The sequence below is a fragment of the Podarcis muralis genome, chromosome 8 (genome assembly GCF_964188315.1).
Source record: "Podarcis muralis chromosome 8, rPodMur119.hap1.1, whole genome shotgun sequence".
Taxonomy (NCBI): Eukaryota; Metazoa; Chordata; class Lepidosauria; order Squamata; family Lacertidae; genus Podarcis; species Podarcis muralis.
Window position 1 is genome coordinate 11,305,825 of NC_135662.1, and position 23,005 is coordinate 11,328,829.

The following is a 23,005-nucleotide window of genomic DNA, read 5'->3' on the forward strand; positions in this document are numbered from 1 at the left end:
TCCCCAGGGAAAACCGCTCTTTAGTGCTCCATTGGAGCAAACAGCAATTTGGGTTTCCCCTGGATTGACATTTGTTGCGATTTATCACTAAAGAGCAACTTTTCCCTTGTAAAGGAGGGGAGCAAGGGGGAAACTGCTTGGACACGTGCCTCGAAATTGAGGGCCAAGCGGAAAACTGCTCAGATCTGTGCTTTCTACGCAGGGAACCAGCAGAAATGTGGACAAGCCCACACATATGTATATTTCCCTGAAAAAATGTTGTTCTATGGCTTGGAACCTGGTGTAAATGAGGTTATTCGTTGAATGCTGCATCTCATTTGGCTGTGCCATCTAAATCATGCCACAACAGAAGCAATGCATAAAAGCAAACTGGAAGTTTCCTACAGAGAATTCCCTCGGGCAGCAATAATTAGAGTCTCTCCTGAATACTAAAGAAGGTCTGGAAAACATGCCTTGAGCACTACTCCTTTGTGCATTAAATATCTCTTCCCCCAGTCTGATGCTCAAAGACAGAGCTCTTAGATGCACAGACAGGGCACAGCAAGTGGTATTGAAAGCAATGTATCTCTTTTGGGTAGGGGATTCCTATGTCAAGATCTTCCCGGATGAGCAACTTAGGAAACAGCAGATCTCTGGCTCAGACTAAGCCAGAATTAAGTCCCCAGCCCTGGCTCAGCTAAAGATACTCAAGCATAACTTCTCAGCCCAACTCAGCCAGGGCTCAGCTGGTTGAGTTGAAGCTGGCTCAGCTGAGGCCAGTAAAAAATCCCCCCAAAGAGGGATTCTGGGGGTATGGCAGGGAGCAGAAGGAGGGAGGATTTCAGCAGAGATTGAACTGACATTGGTTTTGTGTATATTTTTCTTTCTTTGTGGTTTTTTGTATTAGTTATTGTGTTTTTTTTTAGAGTCAGGTAAGTAGCCATGTTGGACGTGGGTGGCACTGTGGGTTAAACCACAGAGCCTAGGACTTGCCGATCAGAAGGTCGAAGGTTCGAATCCCCGCAACGGGGTGAGCTCCCATTGCTCAGTCCCTGCTCCTGCCAACCTAGCAGTTTGAAAGCACGTCAAAGTGCAAGTAGATAAATAGGTACCGCTCCGGCGGGAAGGTAAACGGCGTTTCCGTGTGCTGCTCTGGTTCGCCAGAAGCAACTTAGTCATGCTGGCCACATGACCCAGAAGCTGTAAGCCGGCTCCCTCGACCAGTAAAGCAAGATGAGCACCACAACCCCAGAGTCGGCCACGACTGGACCTAATGGTCAGGAGTCCCTTTACCTTTACCTTAGGTAGCCATGTTAAAAGATTAGTCCAGTAGCACCTTAGAGACTGTGGCAATCACACAGGGTCCCCGGATGTTTAACAGTCTATTGATCCCTGTGCCACCACTGTGATCACTTCCCCGCTGCCACCAACCAGTTACTCTCTGGTAAAACATTGAGTCCAGTCAGCTGTTAAAAGTGAACCAAAAATCCCCAAGTTTATTTTACAAACATTAACAAGTTTATGGCTTCTCAAATAATATTCCTCTCAGTATCTTAACTTTAGTTTCTTTACCGGCCTATACCTTCCTAATACCTTCTGACTGATTATCTCAACTGTTTGACTGACTCCTCTTAACAAATTCTCTCACTCTCTCACACCAGACTAGCCCAACCCACAGACTTATCCTCTCTCTTTTGTCTAACTCCAGACTGTCTTCTCAACCACTCTAACTCTCTCTTAACAAATTCTCCCTGTGCTTAAACCTTATACACAGTTAACTCTGCCCCTAGGGCAGTGTTTCCCAACCTTGGGCCTCCAGCTGTTTTTGGACTACAACTCCCATCATCCCTAGCTAGCAAGACCAGTGGTCAGGGATGATGGGAATTGTAGTTCAAAAACAGCTGGAGGCCCAAGGTTGGGAAACACTGCCCTAGGGTTCCCATTGGTTAGTCATTTTACAATTAGTTAACCCTTTCCCAGTATGATGTCACACACATAGGAGGGCAAACGCCACAGAAACCAACTAAGTTTGTTCTAGCTGTACACTTCCGTGTGCATGCACACTTCTTCAGATACCAGTGGTTTTTTTGTGTTTGTTAGTTGAAAATTTAATAAAAATATTATAAGCAGAGATCCATCTGCCATGGATGCTTTAGCTGAGATTCCTTCATTGCAGATTGTTGGACTAGATGACTTTGGAGGGCCCTTCCAACTCTACAATTCTATGATTCTATAACTCAGCAGAGGGGATGAAGACAAAACTAGAATGAGCTGGTTCTCCCTGTCATTTTGCTCTGGCTCCACCTGCTGTTGGGCTCCCAGAAGGCAGTTGCCTCCAGAGGTTGTAGGAACCCATCAGCCAGTGACCAGGGATGATCAGAGATGTTCCTTAGCAACATCTGGAGGGGAGCACATTGACTCTCCTGGCATGGTGTAAAGAAGACCAACTTTGAACTGACACTCCAGTCCAACAGAATGAAGAAAGTCTTCCTGACAGCAATTACTTCAGGGTGTGAGACTGCTAAGTGTGAGACGACTAAATTGCCTTTATTTCTGCCATCCAAAGCCTTGTTGGCATTTCAAACCTAGAGAGAATGTGATTAAGGGAGAGAAGTCAACAACTTGTACCTGATGTTTTATTTAATGTAGTCCTCTGCCTGACTGACAGCACCATCCTGTGCATGTCTACTCAGAAGTAAATCCTTTTAAGTTCAGTGTGCCTTACTCCCAGGAAAGGCGTTGGATTGCAGCCAAAGCCACTCTAATTATTCTAAGAACTGATGCAAAGAGCTTACTGAGCATATTCCTTTGAGAAGGTTTTGGGCAGTTTCCATAGTCTAATGAACTGAAAGCAATGTGAAGCTGTCCCTCGCCCCCAGCCCTCCCTCTCCTGCATCGATTCTAGTTATTTGTATGCAAAGCATTGTCGGTGAGGGAATACCACATGTTGCTTTGTTTTTAAATAAGTTTTGGCACTCGGCTACATCCTAGCACAGTTTGCATGTCATAAATCCAGGATCTATACAGTGGTGCCTTGCAAGACGAAAATAATCCGTTCCACTAGTCTCTTCATCTAGCGGTTTTTTCGTCTTGCGAAGCAACCCTATTAGCGGCTTAGCGGATTAGCGCTATTAGCGGCTTAGCGGCTTAGCGGCTATTAAAGGCTTAGAGGCTTAGCGGCTAAAAGGCTATTAGCGGCTTAGCGGCTTAGAAAAAGGGGGGGAGGAAGCGGAAAAAATCGCAAGACTCGCAAGACGGAAACGTCTTGCGAAGCAAGCCCATAGGGAAAATCGCCTTGCGAAGCGCATCGAACACGGAAAACCCTTTCGTCTAGCGGGTTTTTCGTCTTGCGAGGCATTCGTCTTGCGGGGCACCACTGTATTCCTATTAGGCACATTAAAGGTAAAGGTACCCCTGCCCGGACGGGCCAGTCGTGTCTGACTCTAGGGCTGTGCGCCCATCTCACTTAAGAGGCCGGGGGCCAGCGCTGTCCGGAGTCACTTCTGGGTCACGTGGCCAGCGTGACGAAGCTGCTCTGGCGAGCCAGCGCAGCACACGGAAACGCCGTTTACCTTCCCGCTATAAAGCGGTACCTATTTATCTACTTGCACTTTTAGGGGTGCTTTCGAACTGCTAGGTGGGCAGGAGCTGGGACCACAGACGGGAGCTCACCCTGCCACGGGGATTCGAACCGCCAACCATGCGATTGGGAAGCCCTAGGCGCTGAGGATTTACAGAAAGTGCCAACCGCGCTGAGGATTTACCCACAGAGCCGCCCGCGCCACCCGTAGGCACATTATTCAGGAGAAAAAAGGAGCCCGAGGCGTAAAACTCCTTTGTGCCATGATTGGACCCACTGCTCAATTATATAATATTGCCAGCACCTCCTAGTCATAGGCACTTCATATTTATGGAATGCAAATTTTCTGGCAGTATGAAACCAATGTTGTGGGAGGGAGTGCCGAGAAATGTATATTTCTCTAAAGACTGAGATGCAGAAGGACTGGGAAGCCCCTGCCAGACCTTAAACTTTACTATGAATCAGCAGCTTTCTGCTGGTTGAAAGAATGGCTACTACTTGAAAACACAGACATTTTGGATCTGGAAGGTTTTAATAATTTATTTGGTTGGCATGCATATTTGTGGTATGATAAGGTCAAAGCACATAAAGCATTTAAAAATCATATTGTTAGGAAAGCATTGTTTAATGTCTGGATAAGATATAAGGATTTGCTTGAAAATAAAACCCCAAGGTGGCTGTCACCAATGGAACCGAAGGCTCAGAAAAAACTCAATATGGAGGCCAAATGGCCGAAATATTGGGAAATTTTGGAACAAGTGGGAGACAAATTGAAATTGCAGAGTTATGAAAAATTAAAAAATAAAGTGCGAGATTGGCTTCATTATTATCAAATAATGGAGGCATACAATTTGGATAAAAGAATTGGATTCCAGGTGGAAAAATCAAAATTGGAAACAGAACTGTTAGATCCCAAAACTAAGACTTTGTCAAGGATGTATAACTTGCTGTTGAAATGGAACACACAGGATGAAACGGTGAAATCTGCTATGATTAAATGGACACAAGACGTTGGACACAATATTATGTTCGCTGACTGGGAACAGTTATGGACCACAGGTATGAAGTTTATGGCATGTAATGCCTTAAGAGAGAATATTATGAAAATGAAATACAGGTGGTACATGACTCCAGTCAAGCTTGCAAAAATCTATCATTTGCCCGATAATAAATGTTGGAAATGTAAGGAAACTGAAGGTACATTCTTTCACCTTTGGTGGACGTGCCCAAGGATTAAGTCTTTCTGGGAGATGATATATAATGAAATGAAAAAGGTATTTAAATATACCTTTCTGAAAAAACCAGAGGCCTTTCTCCTGGGCATGGTCGGCCAATTGGTGTCAAAGACGGATAGAACTTTCTTTATGTATGCCACGACAGCAGCAAGAATACTTATTGCAAAGTATTGGAAGACACAAGATCTACCCACTCTGGAAGAATGGCAGATGAAGGTGATGGACTACATGGAACTGGCAGAAATGACCGGCAGAATCCGAGACCAGGGAGAAGAGTTGGTGGAAGAAGATTGGAAGAAATTTAAAGATTACTTACAGAAATATTGTAAAATTAATGAATGTTAAAATGATGTTGGATGAAACTTATGTGGTTCTTAGCTATAACGCTATAAGGAGTATGAAAAAAACCGGGGTATCAACAGTCAAAAGTTAATGTTACACATTATTTCAAGATTAAAGATTAGGATAAACAAAGAGGGGAAGGATTTGCTGAACTAACAAATTGAACTGGAATACAAAAAGGGAGGTGTGAGGAGGTCCGGGAAATAAGCAAATGAAAGAAAGTGATGGAATGATGGAATTGTTTTTTATCTATTTTTATTTTGTATTTTTCTTTTTTCTTTTTTCATATTGTAAAATTCTAATAAATATTTGTTATATAAAAAAAGGACTGGGAAGCAAGAAGAAATACTGATGAAAGAAGAATGGCAGATAAAATTAATGGACTACGCAGAATTGGATAAAATGACAGGAAGGATTTGAAACCTGTGGGACCAGAGATTTACAGAAAATTGGAAGAAATATACAAACTATTTGAAGAGCAACTGTAATCAACAAATTACGCTAGTAGGACTACAAGAAGTTTTGTAAGGAGAAATAGATGAAATATTGCAAAGAAGAGAAAGAAAAGAGATATTAGTTATGAGATTTAAAAGTAATAGTGAAAATAAGAAATGTAAATTAAGTGAATAGATTGATAAATTTTCAGATGTGATTGATGGAAGTAAAAAAATTGTATAAGATGTAAAAGTATGTTTAACTATTGTTGAAAATGATATGTTGAAAATCTAATAAATATTTATATGTAACAGATGCAGAAGGACTGTGGCTAAGTGGATTAGCAACTGTTTTGCATGCAGAAGGTCCCCAGTTCAGTCCCTGGCATTTTCAGGTATGGCTGGGAAGGACTCTTGCCTGAAACTCTCATGAACCACTGCCAGTCAGACTGGAGAATACTGAGTTAGATGGACCAGCTTGGACGTAGCTTGGTGTAAGACAGGTTCCTATGTTTTCCCTGTTTGAAGAAACTCTCAAGAAGTGATGACAGCTAATGCTATTGTAGGCTGCATCAACAGAAGTATAGTGTCCTGATCAAAGGAAGTCATAGCCTCGCTCTATTCTGTCTTGGTTGTTATGTACTAAGCTTGGATCCTAGAACAATAGGCAAGTCGGATCCTAGAATGCAGCAACTGATTGGCTTGCAGGAAAAGACCAATCAGGCTCCAGGAGGAAGTTAATCAGCCTATTAGGCTGGGAGGATCGTAGAATACAGCAACTGATTGGCTGCAGGAAAAGACCAATCAGGCTCCAGGAGGGAAGCAGAGTCAGCCAATCAGACGGGACTTGTGTATAAAATGTATATAAAAGTCTGAGGTTTGGGGGGCAACTCAATCACTGTTTTACAAGCTGCAATAAAGAGCATGAAATCACTACAGGACTCCAAGTATATTCCATTGGTAAAACCGCATCTGGAATACTGTGTCCAGTTCTGGGTGCCACAATTTAAGAAGGATGTTGACAAGCTGGAGTATGTGCAGAGGAAGGCAACGAAGATGATCAAGGGTCTGGAAACCAAGCCTTATGAGGAGTGGTTGAAGGAGCTGGGTATGTTTAGCCTTGAAAAGAGGAAACTGAGAGGAAATATGATAGCCATCTTCAAATATCTCAAGGGCTGTCACATAGAAGATGAGCAAGCTTGTTTTCTCCCGCTCTGGAGGGTAGGACTCGAATGGCTTCGAGCTACAAGAAGGCAGATTCCGTCTAAACATCAGGGAGAACTTGTTGGCACTAAGAGTGGTTCCACAGTGGAACAGACTCCTTCAGGAGGTTGTGGGCTTTCCTTCCTTGGAGGTTTTTAAGCAGAGGTTGGATGGCCACCTGTCATGGATGCTTTAGCTGAGATTCCTGCTGGGGGTAACTTCCAACTCTATGATTCTATGAACCCCATGCAATGCAGGAATCTCAACTAGATAATACACGACAGGTGTGAGACTTTCCTTATGAAGAAGGTTCTCCATTGTAGAAAATAAAACCAAAACAGATGTCTACTTCTAGAAGCTTGATGGGACACAATCCACTTAAGCATAAGTCCAAACTTATGCATTGCCAGGGGCCCCAAAGGACTATCAATGCAATCTTATATCTTTCTACTCAGAAGTTCAGTGAGGCTCAGGACGGTTTAAACCTGAGGACTTCATTTGGACTGGTTTGTGGAGACGGCTGTTCAACTGAATTTAAACTGCACTGCAAAATTGCTGGAAAATAAGGAACAGCAAGGGGGTTGACTATAATTCCGGCAAAATTCCCAGAATTAATTTTATAGACCCTAATTGCTGCCACATCTGATGAAGTTTCCCATTTGCTTTCCAATCTGCAGCATGAACGTTTCTTTGCAAGAGTGACATTGATCAATGCTGCAGGCATTGTTAAACGCTTTAACAGCATGCACAACATTGACTGAGATGAGATGAGATGGGAGCTCCTGGGCCAGGCTACTATGATCCTTCTTTGATAAGCTATTGTGTTGCTTGTTGTCAGCAATCAAACATCGTGCTTTATCTAACCCAGAAGAAAGAGCACACAAAGGCTACAGCCCTATACAGACCAGCTTGGAAACAAGTCCCATTTGGGAGTAACTTCCAAGGAGGCCTGGACTGGATCACACTGCAAAGCTCTTTGTTGCTTAGCTGCTGCTGGCAAAAGGCAGCATAAAATTGCTTACTTAATGCTTTCAATCTGCACAGGGAGAATTTGCACATGTCACAGGAGCATGTCGGTCAGGAATCACACAGTTCAAAGATAGAGTTAACTCTTTATTGGCAAAAACACAATCTCCACAGACTTGATGGAGTGTCAGGCCTAATGAGCAGAGCAACTCATTGCCGGTAGTCTTCCTCCACGGAAATCAGTTACCAGGACCGAAAGTCCACAGCAGGAGGGGGAGACACGCATGACTCAAGAGCCAGTGTGGTGTAGTGGTTAGGAGCGGTGGACTCGTAATCTGGTGAACTGGGTTTGCTTCCCCGCTCCTCCACATGCAGCTGCTGGGTGACCTTGGGCTAGTCACACTTCTCTGAAGTCTCTCAGCCTCACTCACATCACAGGGTGTCTGTTGTGGGGGAGGAGGGGAAAGGAGATTGTGAGCCGCTTTGAGACTCCTTCAGGTAGTGATAAAGCGGGATATCAAATCCAAACTCCTCCTCCTCCTCCTCCTCCTCCTCCTCCTCTTCTTCTTCTTCTTCTTCTTCTTCTTCTTCTTCTTCTTCTTCATGAGCCTGACTCATCTCTGCCTCTTGGCCTCCCTTATCCAGCTCTCCTGCTTCAGTTTCTGAACTCTCTGCCGCAGACTCTCCCCACTCACTAAGCCCTGTTATCCCTCCAGCTCCCAGCACCTCCTTTCCCCAGTCTTCTCCCTCTTCTCCCCATGACCTTGTGGGGGGGGGGGGGTCAGACTATATTTTTTTGGGGGGGGGAATGAACGAATTCTTATGCCCCACAAATAACCCAGAGATGCATTTTAAATAAAAGGACACATTCTACTTATGTAAAAACACGCTGATTCCCGGACCATCCACGGGCCAGATTTAGAAGGCGATTGGGCCAGATCCAGTCCCCGGGCCTTAGTTTGCCTTAAGAGTCTCATGCTGTAATGACTGAGCTATCCCATCTCTTGCCATGCCCATTGGCTTCTTCTGTCTCTTTCTGAAGTGCACTCCAGAATTGCTTGTGTTGTTTCAACTGCTGACATAATGCAGCTCTTTGTCAGCTGAAGCAAGCGATTTGAAAACTGCTCCCCACATCATCCCCGTTGCAGCATCCTATTCCCTCTAAATTTCAATCTCCTTCAAGACCACGGATGCAGTATCACAGCAAATTATATCAAGGATAGAATATTTTTTAAAAATAAAAATATTCATATAGTACCTCTCCCTCCCAATGCTCATGATGACTTGCAACATGATCAAATGAAAGAATCGAAAACAGCACATCAGTTTGAACGCAAAGAAACAAGAGACCCAGGAGGCAGCCCGTTATAAAGCCAAATAATGCCAAGGCATCAAACAAAGAGAATCAATCATTCCATGGGCAAAAACCACGATGGAATAATAATGATAAAAATAAAAAATATTCATGTTTGTACAAAATGTCAATGAGGAGGGAGTCAACTGGGATAAGGCACTCCAAAGTGGAGACGCATCAACAGACTAGACGCGGTTCCAATCAGTCAAGATTCAGATGTTAGCAGCAATTATGAGGTTCCAGAAAGAACTGGGCCTTGGATCCATTTTAGTTTTGTACCACTGCACCCTGGAAAAGAACGGGTCCTTCCTTTTATGGTGCAGAAGACAGGGAGATGCAGAAAAGAACAGTGCTAATTGCCTTATTAATAGCGGCTATGCACCAAAACATTAGCTGACAACACCGACAGTCTGCATTGGTAAGACAGTTCGCACAGATAGTGTGATTAAAAATCCATTGCCTGATTCAACCCACAAGAGATACATCAAAAGATTCAATGATACTGTATGTATTAGAATGTTCCATCTCTATTGTTGGAGGCAGTATGTGTCAGGGACTGGTTGGATGCAGATGAATGGTAGGAGGAACCAGCTGGGGAACCACCAAGGGAAGAAGGCTCAGAGCCCAGAGATTGGTGGTGGGACGACTAAGAGGAAGAAGATTGGAAGGAGGAGGAGGTGTTGGAAGCTGGGGCAGTCTATAGCAGAGAGAAGTTCAGAAGCAGAAGAGCGGGATGCGGGAGGCCAAGAGGCAGAGATGACTTAGGCTGGTGAAGAGTCATGGATGTCTCTCTCTCCTGCTGCGACAAGGTCCCATCCCCGCTGGTCTACCAGAACCAGGAGAGGCATGAAAAGTGTGGAGGAGAAGTTAGCTTCATGCAGGCGCAGTCTCTGATTGCTTGAGGGAAACCCTTGAGAGAAGGGGACATAGGCAGCTTTGGGGAGGTGGGGACTTTCCATCTCTGCGACTACTTCATGGGGCAAGACCTACTGAAGAAGAGTTGCTGTGCTCATTGGGCCTGACATGCCAGGGAAATCCTGAGTTGTTGTTTTTTCCATTAAAGTTAACTCCACTTACTTCATGTGATTGATTGATTGATTGATTGCTAGCTCGCTCCTGTCAGTATGCTTCTGGATGCAAGTAGCTGCGAATCACAGGTGGGCAGAGCTCTGTTACACTTGGGTTCTGTTTGTGGGCATCCCAGAGGCCCCTGATTGATCCAGCAGGTGTTAGGCAGCAGAGGATCCACCCCACCCTACCATGGCAGGTTGCCAGGAACAAATAAGACAAGGAAAAACCCCTACCATATGCTTTTATTCACTATTCAAAGAGAGAAGCTTAAGAATGCATCCTCTTGGAACAATGGCATTGTCCCGAGTAAATCTCCACTCCCCTTCTCTCCCACTTCCTCATTGGTCATCCCTTCTACAGGTGGCGCTGAGGGCCCTTTGCTTCTGAGCATTTTGCTCTCCTACTTTTAAGGCTCGCCAGGTTCTGGGAGATGGTGGGTCTGGAATGCTTTCTAGTGATAACGTGTCAGCCAGCTGCTCCAGCTCTGCCTACTCCTCCTCCTCTCCTATTGTTGTTGTTGTTTAGTCGTGTCTGACTCTTCGTGGCCCCATGAACCAGAGCACGCCAGGCACTCCTGTCTTCCACTGCCTCGCTTTCCCCCTTATCTGCCTCTGAGCTGTGACCTCCCTCAAACCCCTGTTGTAATGCTGAACTGTCTTCTCTGGAAGGGTCAAGATGGGGAGGTGGTCTCCACCATTCCTCCTCTGCCCAGTCCCTGACAGCAGGGCTCTTCTGTCCCCATCAGGGGCAGTCCATTCTATTTTGCCATCCAAGGGAAAACTGGAAGGTGTAGCCCCGCGCACACACACCACACACCACATGCCACCCAACACCCCTTACCACCCATGAAGAAGTCTTGCTTACTGGGGTCACATGGCTGCAGCCTCCAGAGATCTCATTGTGATTTCATGGGGATCTTATGGAGCTCTCGCGAGATTGCACCAGAACCTGGAAGATCTTGTGAGTTCTCACCAGAACCACATCTGCTTCTCCTCACGTCTCTGGCAGTGTTGGCAAGGAGGCGGGTGTCAGAGCTGCCCTAGGTCCCAGCTCACAAAGGACCAACGCCAGTTCGTTGTTATATAAAACAGTCTTTATTGAAGCTCAGTTTCTTTTTCACAGCCGCAGCGCGCAGCTCTACGTCTCAAACTCTAGACCGCCGAAGCTCCGTCTGAGTCTCCTCCCCCCAGACACCAGTTTAAGACTCTAGCCTTGCTCCACCTCTTCCTCTGCTCTCTTCTCCTCTGGGCCCGCCTGTCCGCTGGGGTCTCGCCTCTCCTAGACTCTTCTGACGCTGAGTCTCCTGAGTCCTCCCCCTCCCTCCGGCGGGCTTTAGGACCTGGTTCCCCATCCGGGTTTCCTGCTGTGCTGCGTGCCTGTACATTCGAACTTGGCGCGCGCGCCCAGCCGGCCACCTTCCTCCTGACCGTTACACTGCTCCTGTCACTGCTTCCCCCTTCGGGGAGGCTAGCTGCACCTGACTCTCCCTCCGTTCCCTCACTCTGCGATGGAGGCGTGGCCACCTCTGACTCATCCTCTCTCCCTGCTGGAGGAGAAGCTGGCCCTGATACATGTGACTCTTCCCCCTCACTACGCTCTGGTGGAGGAGCTGGTCCTGCTCTCCCGCTGCTGCTTTGGGAGTCCCCGCTGGCCCCTTGCTTCTGGTGTGTCCCCCCTGGGACCCCCCTTGCCCTGGCCATCGGCGCCCCCCTCTGGGAATCTTCTGATTCGCTGGAGAGACTCATGGAATCTCTCGGGCTGCTTTCATACTCCCCTATGCTGCCCTCAGATTCTTCCCCTTCGCTCTCCATCCCCTCTCTCTCCTGTGTCTCTGCTCTTGAGCCCCTGACAGCGGGCATGTTGGCGTAAGCACCCATTGGATTCTGCCACCTGAGTCTGCCTCATGGACGGGCCATCCCTGGTCCCCATGTTCCTACAGAGTCATAAATTTGGTAGCAGACCAGCACCATGAGATAACAGAACCAAGATGCCAGTACTCCAAACTGCTTGTGAGAGCCAGCGTGGTGTAGTGGTTAAGAGCGGTAGACTCGTAATCTGGTGAACTGGGTTCGCTTCCCCGCTCCTCCACATGCAGCTGCTGGGTGACCTTGAGCCAGTCACACTTCTCTGAAGTCTCTCAGCCTCACTCACCTCACAGAGTGTTTGTTGTGGGGGAGGAAGGGAAAGGAGATTGTTAGCCACTTTGAGACTCCTTAGGGTAGTGATAAAGCGGGATATCAAATCCAAACTCCTCTTCTTCTTGCGGAAGATTGGTTTGAGAATTCCTTGTGTGTGCTGCCACAGTTCTGCTAGAGAAATAACCTGTATTTTTTTTTAAAAAAAATAAAATTATTCAAGATTTTCCAAATACATAGAAAAAGAAAAAAGGTAAACAAAGAAAAAAGCATACAGAAAAAATATAACAAAACAAAAATATAACATCCTAATCCGAAACTTACTTTCTTTACAAATTAGACTTCCTCACATCTTCCGTTCCTGCTTTCCAAATTTAAAAAGTTCTAGACAGCAATTTATCACCTTATGTCAGATACTTATTTATATTTTCCAATTATTATGTTTCCCATTTTGTATTTACCTTCAATAGATTTGGAACCTTATTTTGGACATAATATTATTCAAAAATTTATCTTAAACTCATATCTCATTATAATCATTGTCATCTCACCTTCTTTTTAACTGGTTTACTAAAGCCACTCTTATTTTAACTCTTTCACTTTCTTAACATTCATACAATTTACAGTATTTTTGTAGATAGTCCTTAAATTTTTTCCAATCCTCTTCCACTTCTTCTTCTCCCAGGTTACGGATTCTGCCTGTCATTTCTGCCAGCTCCCTGTAGTCTATCAGTTGCATCTGCCATTCTTCCAGCGTGGGTAAATCTTGTGTTTTCCAATGTTTAGCGATGAGTATTCTTGCTGCCGTTGTTGCATACATAAAGAAAGTAGAGAAATAACCTGTCAATCACAAGGGAGCACAGCTTCATAGCAAGAGGAATAACAAAACTCTGCAGATAGTAAGCCATAAATATACAAAGCTACTTATGTGAGAATTCTGGTTGTGTGTGTGTGTTTGAAATAAACACAGAATAAAAACCAATAGAGAGAAATTGCGCTGTGTGAGGAAATGGCTTCTAATAAGCACTATTTGTGTTAATGGGAGACCAAGGGCGGCCGCATTTTATTCAGGACACTAACATTTTGCCCTTGTCCACTTTGTCGTTCGAAATAACAGTAGGAGAGATGGAGAACCAAGTCATTTTACATCATATGAATGGAGGACAAATCAAAGGGGGGAGGGATTCAAATTGCTGAGAACTGACACATTGACAACATAATAAGCTCGCTCCAATCTTGTTAGTTTCTGCTTGAGAAAAGTGCCAAATGTTAAATGCGCTAGCTAGTTAATTAGGAAGGCTGGAAGTCATTGTTGAGGCAAATGGCAGCAAATGGCCACACAATGTAAATTCCAATTAGTCCACAAGTCACATTAGTGTACCTGAAGACGACAGTCCCCACTGCGGAGCCAACCTGGGCAAATCACCTGTAATTAGACATGATCTCTGTATATATACTTAGGATATGTAGCTCAGATGCTGTGATGATGGAGTGACTCACTGTGTGCGTAAACTGGGAGGGGAGGGAGGGTTTACACACCAACAGCTATGCCAAAGAAATGTTTAAACCTGATTTTTGCAGCTCACATTTTGTTTTATTTGTTTATCTCAACCTCTTTGAGGTTGCACGGTAGTAAGGTAGGCTTATAAAACTCAAGATCTGCTAAGCCGAATGCAGTTGATCACACCTTGTATGAAGGACCAGCAAGGCCTTGGGAGCTCTTCTGCTTTTGCCGCCTGCCCCAGACTTAGGGGAGGGAGAGAAACCAAAAGTGCCAGCCAGGGGTAGAGGGCATGATTTGTCTAAGAATTGAATAGTGAGGGCAGGCATAGGCAAACTCAGCCCACCAGATGTTTTGGGACTACAACTCCCATGATCCCTAGCTAAAAGGACCAGTGGTCAAGGATTATGGGAACTGTAGTCCCAAAACATCTGGAGGGCTGAATTTGCCTATGCCTGAGTTAGGGAGATGGGTTTAGAGATTCCACAACAGACCCCTACATTTCCTCAAGAAGAAGCAGCATTGGGATACAAAGAGCAAAACGAACCTTTTGTCAGCCAATAAAGGCTTTGAAGTTTAAGAAAATAGCAAACTATATTAAGAAACATGTTAAAGAGGATGAAATTGGATAAGATGGAACCTTAAAGTGCAATTGTATGTAATTTGGGTTATAAGCATTGATGTTTGGTAAGCAGGAAGTCGCTAGTTTTGTTGAACTGGACTATAACTGTTGAGTAACAAATGTTTTTCCAATATGGAAAAATAATAAAATATTCATTCATGTGTGTGTGTGTGTGTGTGTGTGTGTGTGTGTGTGTGAGAGAGAGAGAGAGAGAGAGAGAGAGAGAGAGAGATCCATCCATTCCCACAGATATTTACACAATTTACAGCAAGATGCTTATGTTTCTGCACTTAAGTTACTGATACTTTATTTACATCCGACCTTTATTCTATGATGAAAGCCAAGGTGGAACACAGAAGGTTCTTTGCTGGTCTCTCATCCTGTTGCTGACCAGATTCAGACCTGCTTAGTCTCAGAAAAGACCCTGATGTTGGGAAAGATGGAGGGCACAAGGAGAAGGGGACGACAGAGGATGAGATGTTTGGATAATGTTCTCAAAGCTACCGGCATGAGTTTGACCAAACTGCGGGAGGCAGTGGAAGACAGGAGTGCCTGGCATGCTCTGGTCTATGGGGTCACAAAGAGTCAGACACGACTAAACGACTAAACAACAACAAAGTCTCAGAATCAACTTTCCTAAAACAGATCTTGGTCCTCAAGAAATGACCTCCAGTTCTACATAGTCTGAGAACTTCCAGTCTAGCTGCTTACAAGGAGCAATGACCAAACTGATTCATGTCAAACAACACAAGATGGCTGTTCAGGACCTCTGTGCCAGTTAGGTTCGTGTTTTGTCTGTGCTCTCATGTACTTGATTGTAAGTTGTTGGTGAGAACCTGGAAGTTGGTCTGCATTCATCTCCATGAAGAAGTCTTGTAGCTGTGAGCTTGAATGAAGCAAAGAGATGCAAGGGGGAAAGTTGTGGAAATTAAAACTGTTATGCAAATTGTAAAACTAGAGAAGGTTATCTGGGGATAATCATTTTTGAAAGAAGGGGAAAAAAACAATTTAGCTGGGAATTTTGATTGTATTTGACAGATAGCATCTAATCATCTTCTAGTCTTGATGAGAAGCTCTCTGCTCCTAGGCATCACTTTATCAGCATATCCATTCCATTCAGTTTGACAACCCTGATCTGAATCTGGTAATACTATCCGTATCGTCAAATAACGTACGTTGGCAGTTAAAAATGAGGCTAATGAGAGGATGTTAAATAGGAACAACATCACAATCCTCTGGAATTTTGAGTGGAATGTGGCAGTACAACCACCTCTGCAGCCACTGTGGTGTAGACTGCTTTGCATGCAAATCTCTTTTTCAGTTAATATTTTGCAAAAGTTGTTGGGGAACACTGGCACCAACTCCAGGGGGCCCTGGGGGTCCAGGCACCCAGAGCATTTTTGCTGTGTGTGCCAAGGCTCCACCGCCCCCCACTGATGCCATGCACCATGTACTGCTACTGCCGGACACTGCCTTACCTTTGGCGTTCAGGTGCCACAGCGATATCTGGGCTGGAGCCTGCGTCTCCACCATGGGGTCTCTGTTGGGGCCCACTGTGACTGCAGACATGCTTCTGGGATGTGGCTGTGACTGCATGGGCCCCAACAGAGGCCCCACGGCGGAGGCACAGGCCCCAGCCAGTTGCTAGAGTGCATGAACACATTGTGCCGTGCCGTCATAATGTCACAACATGATGTGACGGCATTATGTCATGGCGCACTACACATGCTCTGGGGCTGAAGTCAGTGCTGCTGGGGAACACAAGTGGCATGGCACTATTGTTCTTGTGTCCTGTTTGCTGACGTTTCATAGGCATCTGATGGCCCATGGTGAGAACAGAATGTGTCGGGGACTGGGCAAAAGAGGAGGACACTGGAGAAGAGGGTAAAGTCAGGGCTGGGCAGAGGAGGAGAAATGGTGGAGACCGCCTCCTCATCTTGACCCTTCCAGAGAAGAGGAAGACTGTATAGATTTACAACAGTGGTTTGCGGGAGGTCACAGCTCAGAGGCAGATGAGGAGAAAGGTTGGGAAATAATGGGAGAGGAGGAGCAGTTAGAGCCAGAGCAGCAGCTGGCTAACACATTGTCACTAGAAAGCATTCCAGACCCTCCATCTCCCAGAACCTGGTGAGCCTTAAAAGTAGGAGAGCAAAGAGCTCAAAGACAGAGGGTGGCACCCATAGAGGAGGAGATGATGATGATGATGAATGAGGGAGTGGGAGAGACGGGGGGTGGAGATTCACTTGGGACAACATCATTATCCAAGAGGCTGGGTTCTATAGCCTCTCTCTATAAGGTTTGAAGTAAAAAAAGGACTGTAGGAAACTTTCCCTTGTCTTTACACCTTCTTGGGCAACCAGCCGGAAAGCTGCTGACACCACCCTGACAACTGTATTTAATTTTTTTGTAGCCTCCCTAGGGTCCCTGAATTGACCCACCAAATTATATAATGATCTCATCATGCATTATTTCTTTATGTTCTAATAGCTTGCATTCAGGGGAGCTGGGTAAGCCTCGCAAGGAAAGTGTTGCAGGCTTCTGAGCTTCAGGATTATTGGAATTTGGGAGAAAAGAGGAGGTAAGAAAGTTCCTGTGAGACGTAGAGATGGGGCTGGGGTAGGCAGGCAAGGTGCCACCCAACTGTCTTAGGGACTCCTCTCTGGATTTGTGTACAGTTTACTCCTTAGCCCTTTCTTCTCCCAAAGATGTCTGGAAAGGCAGCGGAAGTTTAGGATCAGAGCTTTCCTTCTCCTAGATGGGCCACCTTCCCAGGTTGATGAACCCCATCTGCTCCTCACTTGACACTACCTCATGTGCAGAAACCACCTTCTTGACTGTTGGACCCACACTTGGTCTTGTTTACTCAATGCACCAGAGCCTGTCTTTTGCATGCATTGTCCGTAACTCACCAAGGGTTTTGAGACCCAATGGCTCCCTTACCTGGTTTAGCTTGTGTCTCCCCATCTTGACCCTTCCATCTTGACCCTTCCAGAGAAGAGGAAGACAGTAAAGATTTACAACAGTGGTTGGGAAATAATGAGAGAGGAGGAGCAGGCAGAGCCAGAGCAGCAGCTGACTGACACGTTGTCTCTAGAAAGCATTCCAGACCCACTATCTCCCAGAGCCCAGCAAGCCTTAAAAGTAGGAGAGCAAAGAGCTCAAAGACAGAGGGCAGCACCCATAGAGGAGATGATGATGATGACAAATGAGGAAGTGAGAGAGACGGGGGGTGGAGATTCACTCGGGACAAAGCCATTATCCAAGAGGCTGGGTTCTATAGCCTCTCTCTGTAAAATTTGAAATAAAAAAGGACTGTAAGAAACTTTCCCTTGTCTTTATACTTTCCTGGGCAACCAGCCGGGAGCCACTGACAGCATCCTGCCAGAATGCTGGACTAAGATTGGCGTTTGACCTGTCCCATGAGAGTCAGACTCATGATAGGAGGAGCCCAGGCAAGGGAGTTTTTGCTTTCGTTGCTCCAGAAGAAACCACCGTAAGGCACCATCAAATACGGAGTTAGACCACTGGTCCATCTAGATCCCAGATATAAATAATGGAATCCAGCTTTTAAAACTGGGAGACTTCATATTTTGGCTCCCTCCAATTAAAATTTCACCTTCTCATTAGTATCCAGCTCCTGTTGCCACTGCGCAACAGACTGCAGGGCTGGACTAGGGTGGCAGTTTCTAAAGGTTCAAAGTGCAGCTCTTGCTAGACAGAACTTGGGATTACTAAGCAAAAAATTTAGAGGCTAGGATTCTGATTGAGGGGGAGCTGTGGTGTTGTGAAATTGCACCCTTTTCAGGTGACCATCTTCCCTGTACATTTCAAAAGGGAAACTTTTGAAGTACCAGCTGGGCTGACGTCTGATCCAATTAATACATCAACCTACAGACCTTCTCTGGAGTTTAAATTTAGATTTGTTTGTCCTGAGTGCTCTCAACCGTAATTATAACATGTTGATTTCAAAGAGGGTGGAAGGCGACAGCAAATAATTAAAGAAGAAAGAAAGGAGGGTGTGTATACAGCTTGTACTCTGAAAGCAGAGATCTGCTCTTTCCTTGTTGATGCTGGAAATAACCCACCTCCTCACATTTAAAGGAATGTTAAATCCCGGTAGAAGCAGAAATCCTATTTATGGAAGAAGCTACCTATAAATCCCCTTTCCATCCCCTAATCAGTTTGAGATCTGTTTGGAGGTTTTGTGGCCTGCGGGTACAGGACGGTCTATAAATTAAATAAATAACAATAAAATAATAATAACATTCCCTCCTGTTTCATTTGTGCCTTGATGGGTATGGATGGGGGAGAAATTATATCACATTTAAAGGCAAACGGACTAAATTCCCGAGACAGCCTAGGCAAAATGACCTGGCCAAGCTTGTTGTTGTTGTTGTTGTTTAGTCATTTAGTCATGTCCGACTCTTCCTGACCCCATGGACTAGAGCATGCCAGGCACCCCTGTCCTCCACCCCCTCACGCAGCTTGGTCAAACTCATGCTGGTAGCTTTGAGAACACTGTCCAACCATCTCATCCCCTGTCGTCCCCTTCTCCTTGTGCCCTCCATCTTCCCCAACATCAGGGTCTTTTCCGGGGAGTCTTCTCTTCTCATGAGGTGGCCAAAGTATTGGAGCCTCAGCTTCAAGATCTGTCCTTCCAGTGAGCACTCAGGGCTGATTTCCTTCAGAATGGAGAGGTTTGATCTTCTTGCAGTCCATGGGACTCTCAAGACTCCGATCAGCCTTCTTTATGGTTCAGCTCTCACTTCCATACATCACTACTGGGAAAACCATAGCTTTAACTATACGGACCTTTGTTGGCAAAGTGATGTCTCTGCTTTTTAAGATGCTGTCTAGCTAGGCCAATTATGAAACAATACAGGGCCATTGAGGGCCATTGGCAATACAAGGTAACTATCCTTCCCACCCACCCCTTTCCCCATTGCCTTCAGATGTAAGCAAAGACCGGGTCTTTGGAAGGTTGCCAGGGTAACTGGGTGTGAGGTAACAGGGAAAGAAAGTCTTTTAGCGAGGTGTGCTGGGAAGAAGATGGGGAAATAAAACCGCCTGGGATCCATCTTGGGAGGCTGCCTTGGGCAAGATGCCTTGGACTCCAGGGCAGGACTCCCTACATGCAAACTGGCTCTCACAAGCTTTCTTAAAGCTACGACAAGTCTCCGCCATGTCTCAATTCTCCAAAGGAACGCTGACCCTGGGGGAGTGCCTGGAACCCCATGGGGTCTTGCTACTGCACGTGTGTGTGTGTGTGTGTGTGTGTGTGTGTGTGTGATTTGAATCATTATTGTGAATAGGGTCGTAAGGCAATAACAAGCCACCACACACCCATATAGCTGACATCTTCTGTGCATAGATTTCCTTCCTGGAACTGCATGGATGCAGATTGAATATGTGTGGAGGTCCCAGCTGAAACTCATCAGATGAGGGTGTCCTACTTCTAAGCTGCTGTGGAATCAAAGGTGCCTGTCCCCATCGATTTTGCAGGGCGCATAGGAATATGAATTCCCATCGCCATCTCCGCCACTTCTCATGTGCATCGCTTGAGGTGTGCATCCGGCATGTTCAAAAGCACAGCGGAGGAAATCTTAGCCATTCTTCAGAATGAGCAGCACACTCATTTAGGCTAGCTGCAATCTGCCTCAGGAACCATGGATTTGGAGGCACTATTTACGCTGTGGTAGCCTATTTGTCTGCTGAAACACCTGCCGTTCTGCCTCTTGGCTAATCTTCACTTTTGTATATTTACAAAAGAAGCAGAAGGGCCATGTGGTTTTCAAATTGTACTCAGGGCCTTTGCTGAAAACTAGCACTGCATAATATTCCCCCAGCAGCTCTTAAATCACTCTTTATTTCTCTGATTCGATTTAAGAAAGGGCTCACTTTTCTTCCTAGAGGGGCAGAGGGTAGACAATCTGACAAGTATTTTTAAGAACACTGGATGGGCAAAAAGAGATTACGCTATGCCGTTTGTACTTAAGAAGAACTCCCATACTTTTCCCCTATTGCCTTTGGAGAGGACTACAGTCATACCTTGGGTTACAGATGCTTCAGGTTGCGTTTTTTCGGGTTACGGACCGCCGAAACCCGGAAGTACCAGAACGGATTGCTTCCGGGTTTCGGCAATCGCGCATGCGCAGAAGCACTAAATCGCGCTTTGCACACACGCAGAAGCACCAAATCACAATCTGTGCATGCGCAGATGCGCCGCATCCTGCACGGATCATGTTCTCAATCCGAGAGTCCACTGTATTGTGTCTTTAAAAGGTGCATGTGGGATTCAGGGTGGAGCTGTCCTTACCCCTGGGGTCCAGAGGTTTCTGCTGGTGCATAATGCTGCAGCCAGACTGCTGACGGGGACACATGGTTGAAAACATTGACACCATTGCTAAAACATCTGTGCTGCCTGCCCATCTGCTACAGAGCAGGTCCTTGTAGTGATTTACAAAGCCCTGAACAACTTAGGTGCAGGACGTGTTAGGGATCACCTAGTGGCATCGGAAGGGGGGCGAGGGGGGGCGATGTGACCCAGGTGCAATGTCTGGACGGGTGGCAAGAAGGCACCCCATGGGGTGCTCAACCCACTGCCCCCGGGTGTGGTGGCACGAGCAGCCATTGCGCCACCGCAGCCGCATGTGGAGAATCCTCCATACGGACAGTGGTGTACAGACGATGGTGGGATCCCTCCGTTGCCACTACAGCCTCAAGTGGAGGATCTGCGAGCAGAGGATCCCGTCACCATCTGTATGGCACAGCGGCAAACTGCACAATGCATGCGCTGTACATAGCGACGCCATGCATGTGTCATATGTAGCAGCGCCATGCATGTGTCGCATGTAGAGGCATAACGCATGCGCAGCCGGCAGTTTGCCCCGCCCCGGGTGTAAGCCTTCATTTGCTCCTGGGATCACCTGAGTGACTGAGATCATGGCATGAGTTTTGTTGGTCATCCCCTGCACTGCCAGGGCTCTTTTGACATTGTCACCAACCTAAGGTGCAGGTCTGTGGAATGCTCTTCCAATAGAGTCAGAAGACACCTGAAAACTCTTCCATTCTGCCAAGCTTGAGCATACAATTCAGAAAAGGTCTTCCGAAACAGCTGACAATCTGTGATTTTTATTTTTATTTTTTTACATAGTTTTTATTTTGGGTGTGTGTGTCTCTCTCTGTGTGTTGTAAACCACTTTTATTTTTTTAAAAAAATAAAATTGCTGTATCTACAGGTATATACAAGGTAATGTTTTAAAATGAAATAGAACAAGCAAGCGACAATCTTGCCAACATTGTATACAAAATCTGCCCTTTTTCCCTTATGGGGTATCCAAGAGCCCCTATAGAGTCCTTAAGTGGGTTCCTTATTGGCAGGAGAAAATAACAGAGGCCAACTAGAGAATATTGAGAAGCAAAGCAGCTAGTAAGCCTGATCTTTATTAAAACTTGCAACAGGGTGCCCCCCCCACACACACAGGAGAGAGGAGGAAGACCCAGGACAAAGGTGTGCAACCCCTTTTACAGACTTTTGAACTGCCCACCCTGGAGCCCAAGACCCCCCCCCCCCCCAATACATCATACATACATCACAGAAAGAGGTGGTCTCCAGCAGAAATACGTCACAGGGGGCGGTCTAAAACAGAATCCTGATTGTGTTGTTTATCTCCTGTCTGCCAGGTTGGTAAAGGTAAAGGTAAAGGTACCCCTGCCCATATGGGCCAGTCTTGACAGACTCTGGGGTTGTGCGCCCATCTCACTCAAGAGGCCGGGGGCCAGCGCTGTCCGGAGACACTTCCGGGTCACGTGGCCAGCGTGACAAAGCTGCATCTGGCGAGCCAGCACAGCACACGGAACGCCGTTTACCTTCCCGCTGGTAAGCGGTCCCTATTTATCTACTTGCACCTGGGGGTGCTTTCAAACTGCTAGGTTGGCAGGCACTGGGTCCGAGCAGCGGGAGCGCACCCCGCCGCGGGGATTCGAACCGCCGACCTTTCGATCGGCAAGCCCTAGGCGCTGAGGCTTTTACCCACAGCGCCACCCGCGTCCCACACAGCGGGTCCCACCCGCGTCTGCCAGGTTACCTGACTGCATTACCTGGGTTTTGACCAATCTTTTGTTACGATAACTACTTAAGTCCTGAATCCAGGTCATGGGTCACAGGCTCACCCTATTCATATCTTAAATGTGCCCTTGGGGCAGGATTTGTCAACCAAGAGACAATGGGGAGGTTTCCCATTTCCTTCAATCTTGCAGAGAAATATATGAAGTCAATTTGGGGAGAGGCAGAACGGCTTAAGGACTTTTTCTGTGGGTTTCAGATATGTGGTTCATATATTTATGTATCTGTTTGCTTGGTACATTTACGAACATATCTATATATAAGACCTTGAAATTCTTATAACACCAAACACAGAGAAACACACAGACATACACAGAGTTACCAAGTTAGTCTGCAGCTGGGCAGGGGGAGAGATTTTGAAGGACACTACTTAGCTCAGTGAACTTGATTAGAAGATGTCTGTGGTGGGCTTCTAATGACTTCAGATTCAAACGTTGTGTTTATGTCATCCTGCTTCT